General features: G+C 38.6%; 1 protein-coding gene and 1 pseudogene across 1 annotated transcript in view; both read left to right on the top strand.

Moving 5' to 3' along the window:
• The first annotated feature begins 248 nt into the window (after positions 1-248).
• The window catches only part of LOC114054268 (double-stranded RNA-binding protein Staufen homolog 2-like), a 405,344-nt gene continuing 386,741 nt past the window's right edge, over positions 249-18,851 (top strand). The window contains exon 1 of the mRNA XM_027877456.1: positions 249-343. The gene's annotated coding sequence lies outside the window, so the exon portion shown is untranslated. The remainder of the gene's footprint in view (positions 344-18,851) is intronic.
• On the top strand, positions 12,281-12,526 carry LOC114054269 (annotated as a pseudogene).

Genomic DNA, 18,851 nt, shown 5'->3' with positions numbered 1-18,851 from the left:
GCGTGGCGCGCGCGGGGGGGGGGGCGGGGAGGGGCCGGGCGTACGCCTAGGCCCTCCGCGTTCTACGGGGTTCGTCGCGCCGGCACGCGGCAAGACTCGCGCGCTGGTGGATGGGGGAGGGGGGTAGGCGGTTGGGCCGGGAGGGGGCGCGCGGTTGGGAGGGTGGCGCGGGCCCGGGCGGGAGAGGAGGGAGGGAGAGGGAGGGAGCAAGAAGGGAAGGAGGAGGAAGGGGGGAGGGAGAGCGGGAGTGGTTGAAGCCGGCGGCGGCGGCGGCCGAGCTGGGTCAGTTCTCTTTAGTGTTTGCCAATGTTGGAGGTGTCTCCAAACTATCTCCGGGAAGAAGGTAAATTCTACCCCCGGGGGAGCACCCGGAACCACCCCCGACCTCGGCGTCAGCCCCGGCCGCTCGGGAGGCAGAGGGCGCTGGGGAGCCGCCGCTGAGCGGCGGGGGTGGGGCGCGAGGGCTCACCTCGAGCGCAGCCCCCGCCCAGGCCCCCCCATTCCGGAGCGGGCGGGGGGGGTGAGAGGGTGCGCGAGGTGGGGGAGGGGCGAGGTACGCGCGCGGGTGTGTGTGTGTGTGTGTGTGTGTGTGTGTGTGTGTGGCGGGCTCGGCTGAAAACCGACAGAGCGGGGTGGGGTGTGTGTGGGGGGCGCGGTGATGGGGGCAGACGTCGGGCTGGAGGAGAATGAATGGGCGGGGAGGGGGTAAGGGGCAGGTGTCTTGAAGGGGCGGGTGATTGGGAATGGAGAAGGGAAGTGAGGAGGGGACCCGCCTCCTCCGGGCTTGGTTGGGATCCAGAGCTGGAGAGGTAGGGGAGATGGCCCACCAGGTCTTGGGGGAGGGGCTCTAGGATTAGGTGAGATAAAGCGCTAACTGGGTGCGGGGAGGCTGATAAAGTAGGCAGTAGTGTGTGTGTGTGTAGGTGTGTAGGGGAGTGGGGCTGGTGTGCGGGGCAGTGGGGAGCCAGGGCACGGGGGGAAAGGACCCCTGCGGAGAGTTTGGAAGCCCTGCCTGGAAGAATGAAAGCAAGGTGGCAAACAAGACCTCGTAGGGACTAGGGTGGGGGGCGGGGATGATTTGAGTGTTAGGAGGTCGAATTTGGGCTTGGGGGTGGCAGCTAGCTTCTTAGGGAAGCTTGTGTCTGTGGAGCTGTAGAGGAAAGAAAGTAACTGGTGACAGTAGCAGTGTAATTGGGAGGAAGCATTTCTGTGGTGGGTTTTTTTTTTCTCCAATTCAGAAAGATACAGTTGGCCACCATTGACCTTGCCGGGGCAGTAAAAGAATTGGGTAAGCTGACGAGGACCTGTTTCAGAATGAGCAGTTTTAGAGAAGGGAGTTAGTATGTCATCTCCAAAAAGGAAGGTTGGAGCTGCACTGAGTTGCAGAATGAAGTGGTGGCAGGTCGAGAAACTTGAGTGAGGAAGGAACAAAGAATGACTTCCTGTTGGGATAGGAGGGTTGAGGGATTTTAGTAATATGAGTGGTCCCTCCTCATATTCCAGAGCTCTTTGGATCCAGTAGAAGATAGAGATGGATCTTATTACCTTCTTCAGTCATGATTGAAAACTTCATTATTCATTAATTGTGTTCAAAATTGTAGTAAACTTCCATTGAGTGATTTTGCTGATTTCTATAAGTTTCAAGATATGATATATGCCTAATATGTATTTGTGGTGGGAGGAGTAATATTAACCTACTAGGGAAAAATATTCCGTTACGTTTTTAGATTTTTATACTCTTCAAATAAAGAACTATGAATCCTAAGTTTCAGTGTCAGTTTGTTTATTAAAAGTCAATATTTTGCATCTGTTTGGTATATTTATATCACTCTGACTAGAGACAACTTGAATTTTTAGATTTGTTTTGTACCAGGCCTGTATTAAATTTGTGAAGCAGTTTTTGTGTGTTTTTTTCTGATGTGGTTCACTTAGTTCACCACTGCCACATTTTGCTAAATCAAGCTTAAGTTATTTGCTTTTTAGTGATCTTTAGTTGGATATGGCCAATATTTCCCCACTGTTTATAAGTTTTTATTAAGAGCCTTACACATAGGAAATTTTCAGTGTGATTCTAGAATGTACTTAATTTCATTGTTTGCTTCAAATAGAACAACACTGCATAATTTTTTAGTTTTAGTGTCAATTTACAGTCTTGTCAACTTTGAAGTTATTTTTCTTTTTGCTAAAGAGAAATTAGGCTGAAAAATAATGGTTTAGTGGTCTTATCCTCAGAATTAGAATACTTTATTATACTATAAATTTCAAATATTGATAGGTTTGGCTTAACTTTCCATAAGCTAAGAATGAGAGGATTTAAAAAAAAAGCCACTAAAAATAATGATCCTTTATTGCTTACATATTAAAGTGAGATAGCATGGTTTATTTAGTCTAATGACAGAATGAAATCTAGCCAGCTAGACTTTCTGAGCCTTCCTTCTACTCTGGTTGTGCTTATCTCCTTTCCTAATCTAGGACAGTGGAGTGTTTAAGAGTTAGAGAACCTGAATTCCAATCCTAGCCCTGCAACTTGCTATCTGCTTGATGGGTAGGTCACTAAACCTCTCTGAACCTCAGTTCCCTATCTGTAAAATGAGGAAGTTGGACTCGATGGGTTTTAAGGACCTTTCCAGAACTAAATCCATGATTTATGATTGTTTATTTCTAGTGCTGAGGTTTTAATTCAATTAAAATAGACCGGACAGAGGACAGAAATGGCAATCCTAAATAATAGGAAATAACTTGAAATTAGGTCACGATACAAAGTTTATTTAGAGGTATAAAGTCCTAAAATCATATGCAGATAGGCTGGTATCCCTCTTTTCATATATCTTGAATGCAACTCTCAGTAAAATGCTAGTTAGTAACAGTGTACCAAACTTACATTCTTCTGTCAACATTGAACTTATCTATGGTTAAGTTTTCACATCTTTAAAATTATACACTGACAGCTTGTTATTTAAATGTTATAAGGCTCTGTATGTTTAGCTTACTGAAAGGTGGGCAGCTTGTAGTTGAAGCCTTCTTGGTACTTGATATTGGAAGGGGACCTACTGTATTTATTACACAATTTCACATACTTTATCAAATACTGGGAGACCTACTTTATTCATATCGAAGATTTATATTTGTGTGAAAGTGCATTGTTGGCATTTACTTTTTTCAATATTAAATCCTGAAAAAAAACAAAAAACATGAACGAAACCTTGTTAAAGGACCTTATGACTTTTAAAAAGACAACTTTGCATTCATTGTTGTTGAGTGGTGTGGCACTATTCGTGACCCCATTTGGGGTTTTCTTCGAAGAGATACTGGAGTGGTTTTCCATTTCCTTTTCCAGCTCATTTTACAGATGAAGAAACTGAGGCAAACAGGGTTAAATGACTAAATTGACTCAAACAGCGAAGTAAGTGTCTCAGGCCGTATTTGAACTTAGATCTTCCACACTCCAGGCCAGGTGCTGTCTCCAGTGCATCATCTAGCTTCCCTTGTATTCATTAATATAGTGCTCTAACTTAGTATAGTACTTCATGATCTAAGAGTAAGGATTGTAAGGATTTTGCTTTGTCAAAATTATTTGAATGACAATTACATATTGTGTGAGATATTAACATAATTTTTGGAATGTTAGTGGCAATAATTTTAGAAGACATTTAATTTTGGGAAGCTTTCAATACATGGAGATCAAAGTTAGGTGGATAACCAGGCTTCTACTATTTGTAGTATTTTCTCTCAAAAAGAGTAGTTTAACTGTTTTTCTTGTAACTGGTTGTCATATCACAGTGCCTTATTGAATGGTGCTGCTGGGCATTTTGGGACATGTGGCTAGATTTCTTGAAGTGTAAAGTATGAAAGACTTTTCTAGATAGCAGCTTTTTTGGGAAGAGAGGAAAGATAAAATGGTAGATGGTATAAGATTGTTGGAAAATTACATTTATATTCCTCATTTTAGTAGATTAAAATACTGAACTGTAGATTTGGACATGATTTTAAAGAATACACTAAAACTAACTTCATGACAGTATTTTTCAGTTTTTTGGCTAACCTTATTTTGTATTTATAAAAATAATTGGTGTGAATTTAAATTTTTATAAATATGTGTGTTAAGCTTATAACTATAATTTTGTATAATAGAATAGCTTATGCTAAGTATTGTCTAGTCACCTCAAAAAGTGCCCTGAAAATTATGTAGTTGAAGCCTCATTTTCACAGATCTTCACTTTGTAATTGCATAAGGGCAAAATTACAGAACAATTTAGAATTACATGGCCTGTTTTTATTGAAGAGAATGTGTAATTTTTGTTAATTCAGAATACTTTTATCCATTTCAGGATTTTGAAGACTTTCTATTAAATTTTTACTATAAAACTTCTTTTCTTGATATTTAAATAGATATTAACAGATTTATAGGATAAGGAGCCCATAAAATAAAACTTTTTAAAAAGCTAAAAAAAAATCCCAAATGATTCTCAAGTGTACTTGCTGTGATCTCATAGCATAGTTGATGAAATACTGAGTTTTGAGGCAAGGAAACTTGGTTTCACATCTTACCTCTGATACTTATCCATGCGACTATGGCTAAGTCACTTATATCACTGAGGGAAAGTAATATTATTATATATGAGAAGCAACGTATAGTAGTGGAGTTCTTGGAGTCAACTCTAACACGGAGAAAAGATGCTAACCTTCAGGTTAGGGGATTTTTCTATAGCAATGAAATCACAGGTATAATTCCTTGTCATGTATATCATTTATATACACACATGTATGTGCTTTGCTAATATTGTATATGATTAGCATTATGTAGTTGTTAATTGTTTTCAATGTGTTGTTCCACTGAGCTTTGATCTCAGGATGCCAGTAAGTCTCAACATACACACTTGTCTATGTACATAGATATATGTATATACAAATATACATTCATGCAAGTCCACCCATGATGCATACTGGCTGTGTGACTGAGCAATTCATTTCACCTCTCAATTCTGTCAAAGCAACTCTGAGACTAAGTTCCAGATCAAGTGTCTATCTGCACTGGTATAGTTTCCTCGCTGGAAATTCCCTACACTGATGAAATCATAGGCCATATGTGTATGTGTATATGTATATGTGTATGTTTACATGCATATATGTGTGTATAATAGAGTATATGTGTATAGAAAATGTATACTTGTATATTCATATATATTATATATATGCATATGTGTGTGTATGTACATACATACCACAGTATAGTAAGTGAATAGAGAGATGACCTTGGAATCATGAAGACCTGGGTTCTGTGCTTGATGCATATTGTATACTGGCTTTTCGACCCTTGAATACATTATTTAACCTAAGTACACTGGACAACTTTGAGACAATAAGTTGTAGAGCAGGTTCCTATCTGCATTGGCAGTGTTTCCTCACTGTGAATTTTATATTGAAATCATAAATCTCATTCATATATATGTATATGTATATCTGAATATATACATACATATAAAGCTAAGTTATGGTAATAGTTTTTTTACCTTAGGGTTGTGAGGATCAAATTAAGTGATGTGTATAAAGTGCTTTATAAATGTCAGCTATTATTCAATGAATGCTTAATAAGTGATGTTGATTGATTAATAGCCCAAAGCTGTGAAAAAGAGTTGTGCCTTAAAACATAGGGTACATAAATCATAATAAACCATTTTTAATGGCTCAATCAATGAATAAGCATTTATTAAATACTATGTGCCAGGCATTGTGCTAAATATTTCAGTTGCAACAAAGAAAGTGGAACAGTCCTTGCCTTTTAGGTGCTTACATTCTAAGTGGGGGAGATGTGTACATGTACCTACAAAGGCACATACATATAAGTCCCCCCATATGTATGTACATACATACATATATAATATATGCACACATATACAACATATGCCTATATGTGTACACATACACATAAAATTATGTGCATAATATATACAAAATATAAAGTAGTTTTGTGAAGGGAGCACAATAACAGCTGGGGGATTGGAAAAGGCTTCATCTAGAAGTTGGTGACTGAGCTGAATGTTAAAGGAAACTAGGGATTCCCAGAGGGGTGAGTGTATTCCAGGCAAGGGGACATTGTGTAGGAAAGCACAGGGAGGCTAATATGGAGCATGCTTTTTGTGGAACAGTAAATAAGCCAATATGGCTTAATTGTAGAATTCACAGAGAGCAGTAATGTGTAAGAAACCTGAAAAGAGTTAAGTTGTGAAGAGATATAAATGCCACATGAAATATTATGAAGGTAGAAACAAGATTTGGCAATGGGTGGCAAAATTTATTGAATGCTTCATGAATTTGTGTGAGATTGCAGAGTTGAGGAAGGTACCAGTGTTGTGAACCTGAGTGACTTGTGAAAAAATGCTGACCCTAACAATAATAGGGAAGTTTGGAAAAGGGGTGGGGTTGGGAGGAAAAGATAATAAGTTCTGTATTGGATATGTTGAATTTTAAATGCCTACAGGACATTAAGTTGGAAATGTCCAATAAGCAGATTGTGATGTAGGACTAGAGCTAAGGAGAGAGACTCGGGCTATATATTTAGATACCCATGGGAGCTGATGAGGTCGCAAAGTGAGAGTGTAGAAAGCAAAGCCTTGGTGTATACCCTAGAATTAGTGGGCATGAAGATGATAATTTTTCTGCTTCCAAACTTTTGATCACACGTGGATATATACGTATATGCAGATATATGTACACATCCATGCAAATATGCAGATATATGTATACATCCATGCATACATGCAGATATATGTATACACACATATATATACAGATATATGTACCTATTCATGTATATGTACACGCACAAACTTTTGTTGAATTTTTATGCATAAACTTTTTATACACCTGCATATATGTGTATATTTGTACATTTTCATATGTATATATGTATATACACAAGTGTGTATTATGTATATATATGTGTGTGTGTGTGTGTGTATGTGTGTGTGTATGTGTGTGTTTGTTGAACTTTTACAAATGGCGATGTTCCAGCCTCATTTTAATATGATGAAATCTTTTTGTGATCAACTGGTCCAGCTCCCTAATTTCACAAAAGGAGGAATCTGAGACCTGGAGGGGCCCATAGCTTGTTAGTGAAAAACAAAACTAGAATGCTATGGAAACAGCATCTTTGGCCACAGGTTTACATGGAGGAGAGGTGTGATGCTGTAGTAAATGTAGTGGTGGACTTGGGCTCAGGAAAATCTAGGTCCATTTCTGCCTTTTCTAGTGAAAAGTTGTGTGATGATGGGCAAGTCACTTAGTCTCTCAGCATCATTTTCTTTATCTTTGTAATGAGGATAAAAACACCTGTCGTACCTAACTGGTAAGAGTTATTATGAAGTTCAAATGAGATAATCCATATAAAGAACTTGTCACATTTTAAAATGTGTTACAAATGCCCAATTTTTCATTGACTTTAATGTTAAGTAAATAGAAAATCTCAAGCCAAGTTATGGTAACATAGATGAAAAACATATAGCCCCTAAATAAAATAGGGAATGAAACCTAAAGAAAGTAAACAGAGAAACTTGTGACACTGTTGACTACTGCATCCTGCATGCTCTCTCTTCCTCCAGCTTCTGATATCTCTTTCCTGGTTTTCCTACTTGTCCGACTGCTCTTTTTCAGCCTCCTTTGTCAGTTCAGCATCTGTCTTCTGTCTTCTGCTTCTGAAGCATAGGCTTATCCTGAATGCTCTTCTTTTTCTCCATATTCTCCCTTGATGATTTCATCAGCTCGCATGGGTCCAATTATCATCTGTACTTAAATGACACCATATCTATCTATATCCAGCCCAGAGGCACAGAGGAGTTAAGTGACAAACCCAAGGTCATGTACCTAGCTTGTGGCAGAACTTAGACCAGATCTCAGTCCCTTGATACTTAGTTTAGCACTCTTTTCACAACTTTTCATTTTCTCCCAGTTATTTCAGGACATTTTGTGGAAATTTCAAAATTGTTACTTGTATTGAGGATAATAAGTAGGAAATACATATTAAAGACCCCATCATCCCAGAAAAAATAGTGACAAAAATGGTTTTTCAAGTATATATTTCAAGAATTTGTTGTGTGGGAAAATATTTGACATGAAAATACTAAATCTTTGTAAAATTAAAGACTTTATTGGGCCTAATCCACTAAGAAAATTCATAGTACATTTAGAGCTTGGTTTATGCTGGAAGTATAACAGAATCAGAATTTTAGAATTGAAAAGGACTTTAGGAGTCAGTTGGGAGCAGCCCTTAAATTTTTTTAGATTTATAATTTCGTCCAAGGACATATATTAGCAGTGTTCACTATCAGTTAAAGGACACTGGCAAATTGGACTCCACTAATTTGTTTTCGCTTTCAGGTAGCTGAAGATTAGGTAACAGTCTGGTCAATATCATTTTAACATGCTTTGGACATAATCTGATGGGTTTAAGTGACTGACCCTTGCCATAGATTTCAATACAGCTTAAAAAAATAGTGGGTGCTAGATACACTCTTAGGAGTATTTTTTGGTGGGCGGACCAGACCTATGATTTCATTGGTAAAAGGAACTTCTTGGAAGGCAAGTTGAGAGGGAACCAAGGCATCTCAGCACCTTCCCTGCAGTTTATAGTCTTAGAGCTTTCTTAGGGGGCACTGAGTGGTTCCATGACTTGCCTGGGGTCATCTATGAAATATTGAGGCAGGATTTGAACTGAAGTCTTCCTGCCTCCAAAGCTAGCTCTTTATTACATCTAATTAATGGCAGGAGAATGTCTGGAGTTGGTGGTATAAGTTTTGGAATAGGAGTAAGTTGAGAGGTAATTAGTTTATAATCCCAAAGCTGAGGGTTCTGTGGGTTTTGTGTTATTTTTAATATTAAGATATTAAATTAAGATATAAACTGCTGGCTTTGTTGATATGCTCAGAATGCATGTACTTGAGAACTATCTTAAGAAGATAGATGCTAGAGATAGATGAAATTTATTTTGTTGTTATAAAAATTGCAAAACAATTTTATCAGTTAGTGACAACAGATATTACCTCTTCTGGGACACTGTACAGGGCTGCAAGGATGTGCTCTCCTGCTGTATCATATGATGCACTACATTCCCTGAATATAAAGCAATCATATATTTTAGGTCTTGGCATTTCTCCAAAAGTTCTTTCTAAACAAACAGGACATTGTATTGCAGTCACGTGTTAAAGGAAATAATTTTTGTTTCTCCTTATTAAGATTGCAAATTGAAGGAAGAACAAATTTTTGTTGTTTTCCTTTTCCTCATTTGAGGAAATAAAAAGATTCAGATGGTTGCAAGGACTGTCACTAAAGTAAGAAAGCTCTATATCCTTTCCAATGGTGACAATGCATTGATGTGAAGAAGACAGCTTTCCTAATGATTTTTGTATTAAAAACATCTGATACCTGCTTTACAGCAATCTTCCCCTCATGAAATCCTTCTAACAAAAGTTGAGTTGTTTTATTCTAACAAAATTAAAAAAAAATCTCTTTACTTGTTAGAGTCATGATTTTTTCAAAGATAATATATATCAGGTATGTGTAGAAGACTGTGGATCTTGCTTTGCACCTGGCTTTTTGCACATTTATTGCAGCATCCAAAGCTATGATTGAATTAGAACTATAATTTCTGTTGATATAGAGAACATATAAGACTGACAAACCACACTGTTTTTAGAGGTTGTTGCCAGTTATCTCAATGTATAGCAGTTACAGCTATGATTACATAGATGCAACTAGGAGAATTTTTCTTTATCTGCTGTTGGCTGAAACAAATCATGAAATACAACTTTATTTGTTTTTCTCCTATCCGCTTTGAAAATTGGAATGTGTGGATTAGGCCTTAAGGGGTTTTGCTAACTGGATATACTTCTAAATGAGTTTTTGAAATTACTTAGCAGAGATGAAAGAGGGATGAAGGTCTCCCTTGTAACACAATATATTTCTTCTTCATTTCATTCGTAGTTGTTTTTTTAAATTGACATAAGTGATTTATACCAAGAAATGGGGATAGTATAGGGAAATATTAGATGCTATCAATCAATAAATATTTATTAAGCACAAGTAGGAGGTGGTGTTTAACCTGAGTTTTGAAGAACAGGTTATATGAAGAAGAGGTTATAAAAGACCGAGAATAGGAAGGAGTGAATTCCAGGAATTGAGAACAACCTGTCTGAAGGCATGAGATAGGAGATGGATTGTTGTGTATGAGGGACATGAAAAAGGCTAGTTTGTCTGGATAGTGGAGTTCATGGATAGGAGTAATTACAAGTAAAGTTTTGGCTTCAGATATTGAATTCAATACATTGAATTCAACACATTGAATTCTTTATATAAGTTTTGATACTCCACAATTTTCACATTTAGTATCTTCCCATAGGATCAAATATATTTGTAGATACACTCATACATACATACATACATATACACATTTATATTTAATGTATAGCTGTCATTTTTCTAAGATCAGTAGTCAATAAACATTTATTAAGCACCTGTTATGTGCCAGGCACTGTGCTAAGTGCTGAGGATTCAAAAAGAGGCAAAAGACAATTCCAGACCTCAATAAGCTCACAATCTAATGGGGGAGACCACAAGCAAATAAATATGTACAAACAAGCTATATACAGGATAAATAGGAAATAATTAAAAGAGGGAAGGCACTAGAATTAAGAGGGGTTGGGGAAGGCATGTTTTAGAAGATGGGGTCTTGGTTGGGACTTAAAGGAAACCAGGGAAGCCAGTAAACAGAGATGAGGAGAGAACATTTCAGGCATGGAGTATAGTTAGAAAAAATTCCCAGTGTGTAGAAATGAAGTGTCTTGTTCATTGAGGAGCGAAGAGGCCAGTGTCACTGCAATGGAGGGTATGTGTTAGAAAGTTAGGTATAAGAAGACCGGAAAGGTGGGAGGGAGCTAGGTTTTGAAGGGCTTCAAATGCTGAAAAAGGGGCTTTGGTATTTGATCCTGGAAGCGACAGGTAGTCACTGGAGTTTATTGAGGAGGGGATTGACATGGTTGGAGCTATGATTTAGAAAAATCACTTTAGTGATTGTATGGAGGATGGATTTTTGTGGAGAGAGACTTGAGGCAGGTCAGTCCATAAACAGGCAACATACCAGGTTTGAGGTGACGAGGGACTGCATCAGAGGAGAGAAGGGAGTATATTCAAGAGATTTTGCAAAGGTGAAAATGACATCTTGGTAACAGATTGGATATAGATATGGGAAGTGAAAGGTACTGAGGATTTGAGGATGACTCTAACTGGCTAGTCTGAGGAACTGGGAGGATGGTATTGCCCTGTGCCATAAGAGGGAAGGTAGGAGTAGGTGGGAGTCTAGGGAGAAAGATAATGAATTCTGTTTTGGGTATGTTGAATTTAAACTATTTACTAGACATCTAGTTCAAGATGTCTGAAAGGGAGTTGGAGATGTGTGATTGGATGTCAGTAGAGAGGTTAGGGGAGCATAGGGAGATTTGAGAAATGTGCACATACAGACGTTAATTAAATTGGGGGGAGGGTAGGCTATGATGTCACCAAGTAAACAGAGCCCTTTGGGAAACCTACAATTAGAGGGCATGATCTGGATGATGACCCTGAAAAGGAGACTTAGAAGGAGTGGTCAAATAGGTTGGAGGAGAACCAGGAGAGAGTAATGTGCTGAAAACCTATAGAGAAGAGAGTATCAAGGATGAGAGGATGACCAACATCATCAAAGATTGCAGAGAGGTTAGGGAGCACGAGGATTGAGAAAAGGCTATTGGCTTCGGCAATTAAAAAATTATTGGTAACTTTGGAGAGAGCAATTTAAGTAGAATGAGGTTGGAAACTAGATTGTAAAGGGTTAAGAAGAGAGTGAGAAGAGAGAAAGTGGAGGCACTTATTATAGATGACCCTTTCAAGGAATTTAGCCACAAGGGGCAGACAAGATATAGGATAATCATGGAGATAGAAGGATTAAGTGAAGGTTTTTAAGGATGGGAAGACATGGGCATGTTTGTATAGGTCGTAGGGAAAGAGCCAGTAGTCAGGGAGAGATTGAAATTACGTGATAGAGTAGGAACAACACAGAGGGCAATCTTTTGGAGAGAAGGGATGAAATGGAATAACTTGGGCTGGTAGAGGGGGTTAGCCTTGGTAAAGAGGATGGCCACAATCTTGGTGGCAGATCTGTGGCTGAGGGTCCTCCCGTACCACAGACAGGAAGATGTTATCTGCAAAGAAGATGAAAAAGTTGCTGTAGTCCGTCAACTTGAGGCTCCAGCTGGTCATGAAAAGCGGCAAATATGTGCTAGGCTACAAACAGATCCTGAAAATGATTAGACAAGGCAAAGCCAAATTGGTCATCTTAGCCAACAACTGCCCAGCCTTGAGGAAATCAGATATTGAATATTACGCTATGTTGGTCAAAACTGGTTTACATCACTACAGTGGCAATAACACTGAATTGGGTACAGCATGTGGGAAGTACTACAGAGTATGTACAGTGGCTATCATTGATCCAGGTGATCATTAGAAGCATGCCAGAACAGACCAGTGAAAAGTAAACTGTACAAAAGTATTCTTTAATAAACTGGCCAAAACTTGTTTAAAAAAAAAAGAGTATGGCCACCTCATCATGTGAGACAGGAATGAAGGAGATAGTGGCAGAAGGCATATGAGTGATAGGTGAAGAAAAGGAGAGGAGAGGGAGCTCATGGTAAGTGTCCTCAATTTTTTTCTGTAAAACATGAGACAAGGATGTCTCCTAAGATGGGTGGAAGGGGACTTTGCAAGGTTTGAGGAAAGATGAAAAGGTTTGGAAGAGCCTTTGTGGAGAGTGGGATAATGATTTGATGAGGGAGGTATAGTAGGATTGCCTAGCAGCAGCAAGGGTCCAGTTGAGGTTGTATAACATACATTTGTATTGGATCCAATCAGAATGATTGCATGATTTTCCCTACTTTTATTTTTTTTTAAAGGACAGTGAAGGTGGTAGATGGTAGGAGTGATCCAAGGCTAAGACTTGGCATGGCACAATTGGTGAAATGATAAGGGGGCTAGGGACTTAAGACAAGAGGATAGTATAAATGGAATTGGTACCTTGAGGGGTCAAGATGGAGAAAAGAGGAGAGACTGGCTAGTGCAGGGAAGATGGCCTGGGAGATGATTGAGGGGTCAAGGGACTAGAATTTGGTAAGGGAACACAGAGGAAGAAAGGGAAAGCCAGTAGATCATGGTAGGATAAGAGGATTGTGGAATTCTTGAACATGGAGGTGGAATACTTGTAGATGATGGCAAGATCTGAGATATAATCATTTTTATGTGTGACTGACATAGGGTAGAAGAGTAGGTCATGGGAAGTATATAGGTGTGTTTGAGAATCTATATTTAAGTTGAAGTCCCCTCATATGAGGGCAGGAGAGGAGGAGAAAACTGTGAGGGGAGGAGGAGAAAAGTGTGAGGGGAGGAGCAAAATTTTGAGCCATATACCAAATTCATTGAAGACAGAAGGGAAGTACCTGGAGGTCTGTAGACAATAGCTACCAGGATTTTGATTGGGTGGTAGGGATGAATAGCACTGAACCTCAAATGAAGAAATGTTACCAAAGGATGCATATAGGGAGAGAATCTGGAAGTGGCAAGGAGGAGCAAGAAGTATTCCAACTTCCCTGCCTTAGTAATGTTTAGAAGGTGCAGCCCTGGAAAAGTTAGCCAGGAAAGCTGTGTCATTAAAGGGAGACAGATTTCATTAATAGCTAAAAGATGAAAAGAATGTGAGAGGAAAAGATTTAGGATGAAGGGAAGTTTGTTGCCAACAGAACAGGCATTCCAAAGGTCACTGTGGAAGAGGAGGGTGGTGTTTGGTTAGAACTTTGAGATGGGAGGGTTGAGGGAGTTGGGAATAAGGTATTGGGTTGTGAGGGATGGGAAATAGGTTTGGATGATAACCTACAAGGGTTTGGAGCTCAGCTTGTAAAAATGAGGACTTTTAGTTAATAATAACTGACCAATAGTCACAGATTGAACATTTCAACATAGCTTTTAAAAAATATATCTATCATTACCTCTAATAAATTACAAGAAAGTATTTAAAGTGGTATTCTGACCTCAATATTACAACTCATTTCACTTCTTTTAGTTTATCTTTTTGAGTTAATAAAATTGAAAAAAATACATGTCTGGGGTATTTTTTTGTATACTAAGGTGTGTACTATATGTTTGATATTCATATCTGCCTAGATATTATTGTTATTTACTTAGGATTCTTGATACAATTTTGGTACAGAACCATTTTTTGATTCAGTGATAGTATCCCTGCCATTTGAACTATAGACATTCAACATGTATTCTGTTGTCAGAGGACCTATGTTCAAATCTTACCTCTGTGACCTTGGTCGGCTAACCTAATGTCTCTGAGCCTTAGTATTTTCATCTGTAAAATGGAAATAACAATAGCACCTACCTCCTAGGGTAGTTGTGAGGATCAAATGATGTGAAAGTGCTTAGCACAGTGCCTGGCACATAGTAAGCTCTATAAAAATGTTAGCAGTTATTGTTATTATTATTATTTTATTTAGAGCTGGAAGGGATCTCAATGATTCTGTGCTCTTATTTCTCTCCTTTTGTTTGTAGTTAACACTTGATTATCATTATAGGATTATATGCTTTGTATTAATTTGATTAAATTATATCATTGTAAAATAGCACAGTGCCTAACCTATAGTAGGCACTAAATAAATGCTTAATGTCTTCCTTTTTCTTCCCTATGCCTTTGGTGGCTCCTCATTACTTATAGGGTAAAATATAACTTATTTAACTACCTGGTGTTTGTGACTTTCCACAGTATGGCTCCAGTTGACTCTTTTGGCTTTATTTAACTCTGCTTCTGTCCACATACTAAACATTCCAGATAATTGAGGTTACTAGCTATTCCTAGATGTTGTTTCTGCCCTCTCCTGCATTCATACATATATCCATGCCTATTATGAATTCCTTCCATATCACTTATTGAAATAAATTCAATTTAACAACCATTTGTTAAGTGGTTACTATGTTCAAGGCATTATGCTAGTTGCTAGGGTTACAAAGATAGACATGACACAGGCCCTGTTCTCAAGGAACTTACAAGCTAATGGGGAAGGAACCAAGGACACAATTTATGTAAAGGGAAATGAGAGACGTGCAAAGGAGAGGTTTATGCAAGTGCTTGGAGAAATTTGACAAGGGAAAGATCACTTTTATCCAGGATGGGGCAAAGCAGTGTAAAGGAAGCTTTCATGACAGGGTGGGAGAGTCCATTTCAGGGAAGGGAGGCAGCATCAACAAAGGCACAGAGACAAGAAATGTCATGAACAGAAGTGGGGTGGACAGTAGTCCAATTTATTTATGCTAAATCTAAGTTATTCTGAAGTTTTTATACTAAATGTAGTTTTCTATATGTTTAAACTGTATTTTTTCCCCCCTGTGGTATACTTGTCTACTACTATCTGTCAGGCACTGTGCTAGGTACTGAATGTATGAGCACAAAGAATGAAACAGTCTTTACTCACAAAGAGCTTACATTCTAATGGGGAAGACAACTAGAACTTATAAAAATATATACAGCATAAATATAAAGTTAGTAATATAAATATCAATATCACTATCTTCTATTCATCCCCACCCAAAGAGAAAAATAAAAGCCCTTTTCATTTTTAAAAATTAAATTTTATTTTTTTATCTGCAAAAATCCATCTTTATCCCTCCTCCATGCCCCCAAAGAAAAAACAAAACCTCTGTCACAAACCTACGTAGTCAAGAAAGACAAATGTCCACATTGGCCATGTCCAAAAGAACAGCTATTCTCATATTGATGGGTACCCCCTTAGAATTCCATTCTTTGCCATCTCAAAAAGAGATATAAATATTTTTGCTCATTCTTAGAGTTTGTTTTGCTTAGGTCTAATACCTTCCTTAATCTATTCTCCCTCTAATTTCCCCTTCTTCCCATTCCTTCCCATTTATATATTGAATGAGATGTATTTCTGTACCTAGCTGTGTGTTCACTCCTTTGACCACTTCAGGTGAAAGGGAGGTTCAAGTGTTAGTCATTTCCCCCATCTTACCCCTCCCCCCATCCTTTTTTGGTATAGATTTCTTCTTGTATACCTGATTATGTGAGATAATTATCTGTAACCTTCCTCTTCCTCTCCCGCTAATGTGTTCCTTTTCCCTTTATTTCAATTCTTCTTTTAAGACCATCACAACGTAACAGAACCACTCCCAGACCTTCTGTCTTGATCAGACTATATATGACCCCTGCTTTTGACAGGGTTCAGAGGGAACATATCCATTATTTCCTTCTATAGAATCTAAGCAGTTTATCCCTATGTGTTTGTTCCTTTGTTTACCTTTTTATGTTTCTCTTGACTTTTCTAGTTGAACTTCAAAGTTTCTCCACAGCTATGGTCTTTTCTTCAGGAATGCTTGGAAGTCCTCTATTTCATTAAAAGTCCGTTTCCCCCCTCCTCCTCTTTAGTATTATATTCAGTTTTGTTGGGTAAGTTATGCTGGGCTGTAAACCTATCTCCTTTGCCTCCTGGAATATTGTATTCCAAGCTCTCCACTCTATATTGGCTATTAAATTATATGTCATTCTGATGTAGCTCCTCAGTACTTTCTTTTGGTCTGCTTGCAGTATTTTTTCTGGAAGCTCTAGATTTTTACTAAAAACATTCCTGAAAAATATTAAATTGAATTAAAAGAAGAGAAATCTTCTTGTTTATATCTTTTGACTATCTGTTGGGGAATGGCTCTTGTTCTTATATATATATAGGTATCAATACCTTATATTGCTTGGATCTCAAACCTTTCTCAGACAAATTTGTTGTATTTTTTTCCGGGTAGCTGTTTCCCATCTAATTGTAACTATTGATTTTGTTTGTACACAAATTTTCCAGTTTTATGTAATCAAAATTATCTATTTCATCTCATGTGATCTTCTCTTTCCCTTATTTGGGGAATCCATAGCATCCATAGTTAGGTGTCTCTTTCCTTCTTTGTTCTAATTTGTTTATAATATGACATTTTATATCTAGGTCTTGCATCCATATGATGCTAAAAAATTGAGGTCATCCACACAGAGCCGTCTCTTTATCCCTTTTGAGTTTAAAACATTTCTACACCAAATTCTTTGTGGATGTGGGGTGTGTGTGTGTGTGTGTGTGTGTGTGTGTGTGTGTGGTGGTGATGATGGTGGGGAGGGGCAAGATATAAGACCACTGGAAATGTAAGGGAGACAGGTTATGAAGGATTTTGAAAGCCAAGCAGAGGAATTTATATTTTGATCCTGGAGGTGATAGGAAGCCACTGGAATTTGTTGCTTTAGAATTTGTTTAGAGCCATTTTTTACAGGTATTTGGAGGGGTCTAGGGGAGAGCTCAAGCAAGTCACTGCTTTTACTCTGCCCCACTGGAATTGGTTGAATGGGGGAGGGGATTAGGGGAGAGGTTACTATATGCCTTCACTGATATGGTCCGACCAATTCATAGCTGAGTGGAGAATGTATTGGAATGGGAAGAGACTTGAAGCAGAGAGCCCATTATGGAAATATGCCAGGTGTGAGGAGATGAGGGTCTACACTAGGCTGGTGGCAGTGTCAGAAAAGAGAAGGAGGTATGTGCAGGAAATTCTACAAAGGCAAAATTGACAGGCCTTGGCAGCAGATTTGATATGGAATGTGAGAAGTTGAGGATGACACTGAGATTTGGAATTTGGGTGACTGGGGGCATAGTGGTGCCCTTTTTAGCAATAGGGAAGTTTGGAAGGGAAGAGATTTTAGGGGAAAAGATAGAGCCAGTGAACAGGCTCTAGATGGTGAGAAGCCTCCAAATCTAATGCCCTGTTTATTAAATAGGGTTAGTGTTACAGTGGCAGGGTGTTCTGATAATAGCAGATTCTGAACCATAACTTAAGTCTTCTTATTTATGTTACACTATACTATAGTATACTATATTATACTATAATGCCAGCCATCACTACAGAAACATAGTGTGTTTGGGAGTAAGTGAGTAGATCAGTCTGACAGGAGTAATGGTTGGAGCTCATGTAAAGCAGCAAAGGCAGATCAGTTTGGAGAATTAGGTTGGGGCCAGATTTTGGAGGGGCTAGGATTTGGAATTCATACTATTTGTAGGTAATGGGAAGACATTGTAGGTTTCTGGGCAAGAGATAAGACACATTGAAAGCGATTACTGGTCTGTAGCACTATCCATGGGGTGTTTGGAATTGGAGACAGATGAGAGATTCTGAAACCTGGTTAGAAGATAATTGCAATAACCAGAGTATGGGATGATGAATTCATGCATTGGGTTGGTGTACTGGGAAAAGACAGTAAAAGCTATATGGAAAGAAATGACAAAAACATATCAAGAGAAGTTGGTAACTGATAGGATATTGGGGGAGACATGAGAAGATGAAATAGTAGAGTAGAAAAAGCATGTACTGTGTTCTTCTGGTTCCTTTTCTGCCCTTCAGTAACTATGTACCTTGCTTGAATTGCCTAACCTCTCAGGGCCTCAGGCCGTTTCTCAAATGGGGTGGAAATAGCCATATTATATTACTTAAGGCAGGAGATAGGACTGGATGAATTTTTGAAATTCCTTCTCAAAAATCTCTCTTCTCTACTCCCCTTTTAAGCTTCTTTTTGTGTGTTGTCTTTCCCTATCAGACTGTAAGCTGTTTGAAAGCAGGGGACTACCTTTGTTTTTATTTGTATGTATGTCCCTCTTGCTTAGCACAGTACTTGGCACATAGTAGGCACTTACTTTCTAGCACTGACATCTCTGATTTGATAATACAATGATTCTCAAACTTTTTGG

The sequence above is a fragment of the Vombatus ursinus genome, unplaced genomic scaffold, assembly GCF_900497805.2.
Source record: "Vombatus ursinus unplaced genomic scaffold, bare-nosed wombat genome assembly UNPS02014812.1, whole genome shotgun sequence".
In the NCBI taxonomy this organism is placed as follows: domain Eukaryota; kingdom Metazoa; phylum Chordata; class Mammalia; order Diprotodontia; family Vombatidae; genus Vombatus; species Vombatus ursinus.
Note: the sequence above shows the minus strand (reverse complement) of the source record. Positions and strands in the feature narration are given on the sequence as shown.